The sequence below is a fragment of the Ammospiza caudacuta genome, chromosome 4 (assembly GCF_027887145.1).
Source record: "Ammospiza caudacuta isolate bAmmCau1 chromosome 4, bAmmCau1.pri, whole genome shotgun sequence".
Lineage (NCBI taxonomy): Eukaryota > Metazoa > Chordata > Aves > Passeriformes > Passerellidae > Ammospiza > Ammospiza caudacuta.
The window spans coordinates 33,120-43,727 of record NC_080596.1 but is presented as its reverse complement, the minus strand read 5'-3'; the positions used below and the strand labels follow the sequence as shown (position 1 = coordinate 43,727).

Below are 10,608 nucleotides of genomic sequence, written 5' to 3'. Positions count from 1 at the left end.
ATTGTCCAGTTCAGACTGTAATTGAGTAGAATCTGGCTTATTTGGGGCTGAACACAAAAGTGAGGATAAATCAAGGAATTAACAAGACCAAGAGAACAGACTCTACTTTCCAAATCCCAGAGTGCCAGTGCTGGAAAGTTTATTGTAATGGAATTTCAAGCCAGGATTTCCAGGCTCAGGAGGTTTAGTTATTTTGGATGCATTTCAGATCAGCAGTGCCTGCTTGGCATGCTGTCTGCTCCTGTTGCAGCATTTAGTTTTGTGACAGGTTCTGTGTGAGAAACAAGAATGGCCCATATCAGCACACCTTGGCAGCTTTATTTCAGCTGTAGCATTTTCAAGAAGAAGTTCCACAGCTGTTATTCCTTGTAACCCTGGGCCGGTGTCTTTGCTTGAAATGGTTGAAAAGGACGTGCAAACTGAAGGCTCTTCCCCATAGAAAGGTGTCAGCTCAGCTGCTGTCGCTCCCAACGTGTGCAGAGTTACAAACACAGAGCCCTGGGGCAGCAATGCCATCAGCTGGCAGTTCAGCAGTTATAATTTACCACAGGGGATGGAATGGTTTTTTTGTGAGGGTTATCTTAGCAAGGCGCTCACTGGGGGACCCATCTGTTTCTGCTCATGTGCTTCCAAGGGTGACGTTTGCTAGCAGGGCCAAAAACCCCCCGGGAAACTGCATGTGAGCACAGTTCTCAGGCGTAACCCATTGTAACTACATTTCCTCCTGTCTGTGATCTGCAGAACTCATCTGATAGGGAGTTTCTTTCCCAGTACTTTGGGTGAGTAGACTCACTAAATCCTGCTTCCTCTGTTTCTGCACTAGGGTTCATCCAGCACTGAGTACTGTGGGAATGTGTAAAATCAGAGGGGTTTGGGAAAGCTGCAAAAGGCAGGCCTCAGAGACAGCAGAACTGTGATCAGAGCTGAGCAGCAGCCATGAGATTGGTCAGCAGAAAAACTATTTAAACTGTGGAAAAGCAAGGACAAATAGAACAATGGTCTGTGTATTAACACTTGCCTAGAATAACTCCCTAAGCTACAGAAAGTTTATCTAGCAAGATATTAGGAAGTTCTAGGCTTAATACTGGAGCTCTGTGCATTGTGTTTAAGGCTCACAAGCAGGTATTGTATTTGAAATAAGCAAGCATTGTTTAACCAAAGGTACCTGTGCTTACAGTGGTTGGATAGAGCTACTGTCAATGTGCTTTTGCTTTGTGTGATTGGGCAAAAAACTGATAAAGTGAGTTGTGACATTGAGTTCTCGGTCTGCTGCCTGGGATGTGAGCTGGTGGCATCTTCCCATTGCCGTAACCATGGAATGAGGCTGATGCTGGAAAATCAAACGGCTCAAGGCAGTTCCCAGCAGCCCTGCCCTGTTTGTGATTTGTGCACAGACCCCTGCCAGTGTCAAGTACTTGGCACAGAGCTATGGTGAGAGGCACTGTGAAACTCCTGATCTCCTGCCTTCCTGCTTCCTCCCCATTTCCCTGATCCCTGAAAGCGTTTAGCCATGACAGCACTTCTCTTCACTTTAGCCATGACAGCACTGCACTTCATGTCCTAACAAGTGTTGGTTGCACAGAGGTAGTGCTGAAACTGTTGATGGTGCTGTTATTAGATGACCCCTGACACCAACTAACTGAGAAACTGGACACCATGAATTTCCCATTTCTCCTGAAATCACTTTCTTTCAGAAACCGCTGCACAGTCTTCCACACAACGCATTACTTAAAGGCAGAGATGAGAATTCAGGGAGTGGGGTCTGACTTCCAGCTGAGGTAATTGTGCAAGGCTACTGTCAGGGAAGAAGCGAGGCAATCCTCACTGGATTGAAAGCTGCCTCACAGTGAGCAACCCCTGAACCTGGAGAGAACATCTGAGTGCTTGTTAGGCTGCTGAGAGTTGGGTCTGACAGCTGCTCCTTGTGTGCATAAAGACACAGAAAGCACACAGTCCTGAGGAAGGGAAAGTTGGATGTTAATTGGCTCCAAGTGACTTCTGGTGCCAGGAATGCTCAGTATGGGATGATGCTGGGGATGTAAATGGCAGGAGAGAATTAATTGCATATTGTGAGTGAGGAAGGACTATGGTGCTCAGAAATGAGTTTAGCTTGTTTTGTTGGTTTTCTGGTAATTTTTCTACTTTGGGTTAATTTTGTGGTAGTGATTACGCCTAAATATTTTTCTAAGTCTGAAATTAGTACTGTGGTTATCTGTTGAAAAAGTTCTTAGTCTCTTATCAGGTTGTTTTTGTATATATATATTTGTATATATTTATTTAAATTAAATAAATATAAGTAAAAAAATATGATACAGAAAATATATATCTATTATTATATTAGAAGGTATTCTCTCTAATATATATAATATCTATGAATAAAATAAATAAAAATATCCATATAAATATCATTAAATTTTGAAAAATAAATTTACTTCCTAAATTTTAAATCTGGTTCAAATAAAGGGGTGTCCTTGGTTTTTATTTGGTTAGAGGCAGGAGTTTTATTTTAAATAATATAAGTAATATAGAAATGTGGATCTTAAGATAGAAATATATAATAAATATATAAAGAGAAATTGCTAAAGTATGAATATAAATTTATATATAAATATATGTAAGTAATATGAAGAGTTGTAGTATAGAATATAAATAACATTATATGGGAATATAAATATAAAAATATGTAAATATAGTTTAAAAGAAAGGGAATGTTTTGGCTTTTATTTAAGTAGAGGCAGGGGTTTTATTTTGAATATTATAAGTGTTAGAGAAGTAAAAATCTTGACGCAGAAATATTTAATCAGTGCATAAAAATATGTATAAAAATATATAAGTAACTACTAGCATCAGATGTAATATAGAATATAAATTTATTTATAACTTGACATTGGTAAAGATAAATGTATAAGTAAGCAATAGACATTAATATACATTATAAATACAAATATGAATATAAAAATCAGACATAAGGATAAAACCTATTTAAATATTTTTTAAAAGAAAGGGTTGGGGTCTTTTTTATTATTTGTTTAGAGGCAGGGTTTTTATTTTAAATAATATTAATGTAGATATTATTGTTATATATTTCTAAATATTGAGATATAAAATCAAGATATAAATATATATATAAACACAAAATTTAAGTAAATATAAATAATAGGAAGAGATGTAATGGAGAATACAAATAAGAGTATACATTAGTATACATTTTAAATGTAAAAGTGAACATGAACCTGAAAAACAGAATTTTAAAAAATATTTAAATACAGTTGAGAAGACTGAGGTTCTTTTTGGCTTTAATGTGGGTAGAGGCAGGGGTTTTATTTTAAATAATGTAAGTGTTACAGATGTAAAAATCCTAACACAGAAAGATACAATAAATATATAAAGATATGAATAAAAGTATATAAAAATATAAGTAATAGGAACACATGTAACATAGAATATAAATTTATAAATAAATTGCTAAATATAAATACAAAATCGATCATACATCAGTAAACATTTTAAATATAAATTTGAAAAATGTTTTTTTAAAAAATTTAAATACAGTTGAGATGAAAGGGGGTTTTATTTGCCATGTATGGGGTAGAGGCAGGGGTTTTATTTTGAGTACTGTGAGTGTTACAGAAGTAAAAATCCTAACAGAAATATATACTTACTATGTAAAAATATGTATAAACATATAAAAATAAATTGAAGTTTTAGGGATATATGCAATATGGAATAGAAATGTATTCATAAAAACAAATGTATAAATGGACAGTGTACATCAATATACATTGTAAATAGAAATGTGAATATTAATATGAAAAAAATATTTTTTTAAATATTTAATTTTTTTTTTTAAGAAATTGTTGAGGTTTTGTTTTGTTTTGTTCTATTAGATTAGAGGCAGAAGTTTTTTTTTCCCTCTTCCCGGTTGTTTTGGGGCATTTATTTCAGAGCAGTTTTCGGCGGGGGTCGCCCCTGTTGTTTTTTGCCGCCTTCGCTGCCCGCAGCCCCGAGGCGCGCTGCGCCCCCGGCTGGGGCGGGCGGCAGTGCTGCCGCCTTGTGGGCAGAGCGCGGTACTGCAGCCCTGCACCGAGAGGCCGCCACCTTGGGAGTGGCGCGTCGCGGGTGTCGCGGACTTTTAATTGACCTTCTCAACAGGGCGGCGAAAAGGGCGGGGAAGTGGAGGACCGGGGTGGGTGTCACTGGACTGCCTGCATGGAATACCGACCCCGGCGCGGCCCCGGTGGTATTTTCTGTGACGTTTCAAGTGTACCCGACACATGCTGTGGTCTCAGCTGCGCCGCGGGCGGGCGTATTTCGGCGGGTTTGTGACAGGCATGTGGGTAAACGCCTCGCTGTGCCGGGGTCCTCTGACAGCTGCTTTCCCGCCCTGAGGGAGCCGAGCCGGGCCGAATTGTTCCGAAGAGCCGAGTGTGGGCGAAAACAGCCGAGTTTCCCCGAAGAGCCGAGTGTAGCCGACAACAGCCGAGTTTCACCGAAGAGCCGAGTGTGGCCGAAAATAGCCGAGTTTCACCGAAGAGCCGAGTGTAGCCGAACACAGCCGACTTGAGACGAAGAGCCGAATGTGGCCGAACACAGCCGACTTGAGACGAAGAGCCGAGTGTAGCTGAACACAGCCGACTTGAGACGAAGAGCCGATGATAGCCGAGTGTAACCGATAGCCGACTGTAGCCGACATTGGCCGCATTTAGACAAAGAGCCGAATATGACCGACTTTAGCCCAACCGGGCCGAGTTCAGCCGAAGAGCCGGAAAAGCCGAATTTAGACGAAAAGCCGAACCGAAACGATTTTAGACCTAAGCCGAACCAAGCCTAATTTAGCCGAGTTTATTTAAACAGAACCGAACGATGCCGCATCGCTCTGCGCGCAGAGCGCCGGTGCAGACGGCAGGGGGCGGTGTATAAAGCGAGTATAAAATATCAACTGTATATAAGAAGGAATAAAAAGCTCTGTGTCATGTGCAGCAGTAGAAAATTTCAGGCTCCCAGGGAATAAATAGTTTTCTTTCAATCATTATAGTTTTGGGGTTTTTTTTACTCCCAGGTAGCCTGAAAGTTACTTCTGCTGCTTTTTGATTCTAAAGCTAGGAAGGAAAACCAAGATTACAAATACAAGAAAAAGAAAGGGAAAGGGAAAGGGAAGGGGAAAAAAAGGAAAGGAAAGGAAAGAAAGCAGGAGAGCAGAAGGGAAGGGAAGGGAAAGGGGTGAAAAACAGCGTTAAAAAAAGAAAAAGAGTTGGAGGGGAAAAGAGAGGGCATTCGGGAGGAGCGGTCCTGCCTCAGGTCCTTCCCCGCCCTGGGGCGAAGGAGCCGTTTGATGCCCAGGAGGGACTGCAGCTCCCGGTGGCGGGGGACGGAGCCGTGGCTGTCAGCCCGAGACTACAACTCCCGGCAGGCCCTGCTGCCGGCGCGGCGTGTGACGCAACGGCTATCGCGGCACATGAGTGGCTACCAGCCCGAGACTCCAACTCCCGGCAGGCCCTGCTGCCGGCGCGACGTGTGCCGCAACGGCCGACGCTGCCCGGCATTTTTCTCTAAATCGGCAGTAAATACAGCTGAGTAAAATTAGCTTGGTTTTCTTCCTTCTTTTTTAACTGAATTGTTTTTATTAAAAATCCTATTTGAATATGTAGAAAAAGTGGGGATGTCCTGTAATATATCCTAGCTTTTCTTGTTTATAGGGTGCTCAGAAAACATGCGTCCCTTAGAGTCCCTGAGAAAGGTTCTCAGTGCGATCTCTACCAAGGTATGTATTTACTAATAAGTGATCCCTTTAGATATTTGCCTGTGTACCTTTTCCTGTAATTCAGAGCTTGCGTTCTGTGGGTTTTATGATAAACCTGTAAAATATGTAAGAATGCTTTTGCAAGTCTGAATCGTTGAAGGCAGCAGTAAGTGGATTTAGAGCCTGTTCTTGACCAGACAACGGGAAAAAGTGTGACTTTGATGCTGAACTTGTTTTTTTCATTTTTCATTTGACTTGTCTGGAATGATTTAGGAATAGAGAGAGCTAGAAAAAGAGAGAAATAGAATTGGTTATTGAGCCCTCCTCAAATGCTCACCACGATTCAGTGTAGAGCCGAAGTGAAGGGTGATGGAACAGAGCTCTGTGCTTTAGAAGGAAATAAATTTAAACCTGACCTCCGCACAGAGTCTCACTAACTTCTTTTGTTTTAAAATACAAAATATGATTAGGAAGTGTTGGAAGTTAGTGTTTTGGGAAAGAAACGGCAGTTCCACAGAACATTCCATTTAACAGAGGCTCTAGGAAGGATTCATGTTTTAACTGCTGTCACTGCAATCAGTTGGTGGTTCAGCCTTGAAATGTGCACTTGCCCTTCTATAAAGCACTGTTTTGTTTGCCTTTCAGTGCTATGAGTCTTGATAAATTGGAGAAGAGCCCAAGAGAAATTTTTCATCCCTTGATATAAAAGGTAGGAAGTGACTTTTTTTGGTTTGGTTCTTTTTCTTTATTATTTCCTGGAAATAAAAGTAATTAAGTATAGGTACTACTGGTTTGTTTCTTCCAGTAGCAGATGATAACAATAGCAGTAGTAATAGTAAAAATAATAATAGAAATAATAATAATAGCAATGTAATACTACCTAAACTGTCTTTATCCATTGAACTGGCCATTTCAAATCAAAACTTCTAAACACAAATCAAACCATCATCCTTGTAGAATCTTTCACAGCAGTGGGCTATAGATCCTGGTTTTGTTGACAGGATTTATTGGTTCTGGAAGAGCAAGAGGGAAGTACAAGCCTAACTACTTCTAGCTCACAGACCCATCCAGTGAATACTGCTTTGTGTTTTGGTGGGCTTGTGATGACTTTGAAATCAATTGCTCATTCCAGTAAAAAAAATTAATGTTTTTTTGAACCTGACAGCAGAAATAACTTTAGGCACCAACTTAATAATAACAGATCACCAATTTAAGTTCATAATTTTATGCTGTACTATCAAAGTTTAAAGGTAAATTTTTACTTATTAGGAGATGGTATAAAGTGTATGTTCCAATGTGTTGGATGTATGCAAAGGTACATACGTACCCGAAAGTCCTTAGAGGAAACAAATTTTTACGTCTGCTGTTTGATTGTTTATCATACAATATTTGGTTTTATTTCCCAGGGATGGGTGAATTTTAACTTTGGAGTCCTCTGTGCTAAGGATGCTCAGCCTACAGGTGATGAAATTTTCAGTAATGGTGAGTTTTTCACCTTCTCTTTAATTGCTATGCTGATCTGAATAAGAAAAAAACAAAAGCAAGAGAAAAAAAAAGGATGGTTTATTATTTTTTACGCTGTTATGTTTGTTTCCTCAGTATTTGCTGCAGCTCTGTGAACCCAAGCTTTGGGTTCCTTCTGTCCCACTGGGAGTTGCCCAGTTTGGTTGCATCTGGTGAAATTCACCCTGAGACCCTTACAGAACTAGCTCAAACTACGTGAGAGCCATTTGCAGTTCTCTCCAGACACCTGGAGAATGGGTGATGTTTCTGAGGGTCTGGCAAGTATACTTCTATCAAAACTCAGTCTGTGAAATTTCTGGGGAAAACCCTTCTGTGTCCTGAAGGGTTCAAACTCTGGTGAGGATCCAGTTATCAGGTGCTCACCTGGATGGTTCCAGCTCTTAAAGTGAACACTTGTACTCTTACCCTGTAGTTTACATCTATTGTATTTTTGTTATTTTGCAAGATTTTACGGCTTTGCAAAATATTGTGCATTTCACTCTTTGGAACCTCTCAGATCGTTCTTTGGTGCAGCACCGCCTCATGGGACACTTGGCTGCCGTCCTGAAGGGGTTGGTCGCTAGAATTGTAAATCCTGGAGAGTTTGTAAGTCTTCTGTCCCCAGGGAGGTACCATGCTTTGTTTACTTTTGTTCTGTTTGTTAGGCGCTGCTTCTCATTGGAAGTATGAATTTCAAACTACCCTGTTCTTATTTTAACTGTTTTCCTGGTTCTCTCCCTATGGCAGGGAAAGACTCTCGTATCCTTGTCGTCGGGCTCGGTGCTGTCCAAGAAGATGCAGAGACTAAAAAAATCATAAGAAGCAAAATATGACTGCAGGGAAAACAAGCTGGAGAGAACAAAAGGTGATATTGTTATCCTTACCTTGTATTAGAAACATCCGCTGTGCTTTGATGCTGGCAGCTGCCAGGGGCTTGTTAGCTCTTTGTAGGCAGGTGTAGGTGTTCACTTGTAGGTTTTTTCTCTGGACAAGTCAATTCAAACTTTGCTAAGCTTATATTTGCAAATTACTCTCTAGCACAGTCCAGCATGACATTTTTGAATGTTGTAAAAATACCATGTTACTTGGAAATTGCTAATGATGAGAAGCTTTAGGGAAAAATAAGATGTCAGGGTTGGGAGATGTGAGAAGAATTTTGAGGGGATGTTAGACTGAAATAAAGCACACTTGAAGCTGGACTGGCACGCTGGCAGATCCCCTATTAAACAGTAGTGCTGAGATTAGCCTGGGGGTTGCCCATTGTTTCTGTAGAAATAAATGTTTTCTGGTCTTCAGAGGTAAGCTGCTTTGAAAAGCTGGAAGGCACAGCATAGTGACAATCCGTGTGCTTCGCATTAAAAATAGATTTCAGAAGGGTCCTAGGCTTTTGTCTTTTCCTAGAAGTCGATGTAATCCTATTGAGGAGTTTTTAATTCTGTGCTGCCATGTCATCGATCAGGGCCCTGTCGTACTAATCATCATACAGATGCAAAACAAAAAATCAGACCCTGTCCCGACCACTTAGAGCCCAGAACACGATTTCCTCAGGCTGCCATTTGTGTGCCATCGGTACTCACCATGGAAGCGAGCTGGGGATTGTTGCACCCGTTGGGAACAAACCGCTTCTCGTCACACAGAAATGGAATTGGGACGACGCCTCAGCCAGCCTCTCTCTCCTGAATCTGCAGCAGAGCAGTTCCAGTCCATGCGGGCAATCCAGTTCCTGATGATCTGAGCGCACGGAGCAGCGCTCAGCTGCTGTGGGGGGCTCAGGGAGGGCAGAGTGTGCATTGTCATCTTCCTGAACCTACAGACGCGAATCAAAGTGAGAAGCCACAGGGTGGAAATCAGTCGCATATATGCTAAATAAAACTTGCAGGTTTTTTTTAAGAATTGTTTTTGCTTGTTCTTTGTTGTGCTTCTGTGCTTAGAAAACCTCCCTTTACAATCAGTTCAATTCATCAATTGAACCTTTGTTTGCAGACCCTCAGTGAGCAGAATTTGTTGCAGACTCAGTGCACGCTGTGCAGGCCTCCCGGGAGTGTGAGGAGCTCATGTGTGCTACTTTTTGCTTTAGGACGCTCTGAGGTATTTATTCCTTTTGGGATACATGATGAGAATTCCCAAGAGAGGTAGTTATAAGGTATGACATCGGGAAAAAGCCTGTGTGGTTGGAATGTTGTTGCTGTCAAAAGTTAATTTTTTCTTAGCCAGTAGTTAGCTTTTTGCTTTATTTTTGTGGTATCAATATTTTATTGTTTAAAAAATTCCTTCAAAATAACTTCAGTGGTCGCCCACCAGTACCTTGTTCAGATTTGCCTATTTGCTTGTAGCTGAAATGTTCACATCTTGTTTATCATTCTATTTAAGAAACTGCTGCCCAGCCAACTAATAACTGAATATCCATCTGTCTAGGACACGGGGAGAGGATTTAGGTAATGTCTTTTTATTTCCAGAAAAAAGTTCCAGTGTAGTTTCTAAATAGAGGAGAAGGGGGTGAAGACTCGGGGCTCTGATGCCGTTGGGGCACCCCAAGGTCCCCAGGAGAGGGGGCCCCACTGCGGTGCAGGAGCAGGTGTGTTCTCATGTAATATTGAACAAATTATAAATATAAATATGAAAATTATAAACATGAAAATATTTTTAAAATACTTAAATAAAGCGGGTTTTCTTTATTGGTCAATAGGCAGTGTTTTGATTGTAAAAATTATAAATGCAAATAATATAAAGGTAGAAATCTAAGTTTAGAAATATATAATAAATACATACAGATAAATATAAAAATTTAAAATATCAGAAAAAATTAGTTGTAGCAGTAGATATTATACATAATTTAAATAATAATTTAAATCTATTTTAAAATTTTATATATATAATATATCATTATTAATGTAATACATCCAAAGAAACGATAAATTAAAATATGAATGTATAATTATACAAAGTATAAATAAAAAATATTTCAGTATCCTTTAAAAGAAGGGGTTTTTTATTTATTTGGTTAGAGACGGGGTTTTTATTTGGAATAATGGAAGTATTATAGAAGTATAAAATTAAATATAGAAATATACAGTCAATATAGAAAGATATTTGTAAAAACACGAGCGAACGACGCCTCCTTCGGCCGAACCAAGGCGAGACCGGCGGAACCTGACGGCCTCGAGCGAACCGAGGCCAGGCTTGCGAGGCTGCCTGAACGGAGCCGAGCTCAGCCGAACCGAGCCCGCTGCTCTCGTGCGCGCTAATTAGCGCGAGTGCGGTCACAGCCCAATGAGCTCCTGTGCCACCCCGCGCTCCCGGTCGTGTCCGTGCGATGGCCGGGCCGCCCGCGGGACGCGGCAGCAGGAGAGCCCCGAGCCGGGCGA

The 10,608-nt window shown here is 40.7% G+C and overlaps 1 long non-coding RNA gene across 1 annotated transcript; it reads left to right on the top strand.

Annotated features, from left to right (window-relative positions):
• Nucleotides 1-5,554: 5,554 nt before the first annotated feature.
• Nucleotides 5,555-9,114, top strand: LOC131557008 (uncharacterized). The gene is made up of 5 exons (XR_009274673.1): nt 5,555-5,761; nt 6,386-6,449; nt 7,147-7,222; nt 7,991-8,108; nt 8,703-9,114. It is a non-coding gene; the product is annotated as an uncharacterized LOC131557008 (long non-coding RNA).
• Nucleotides 9,115-10,608: the final 1,494 nt, after the last annotated feature.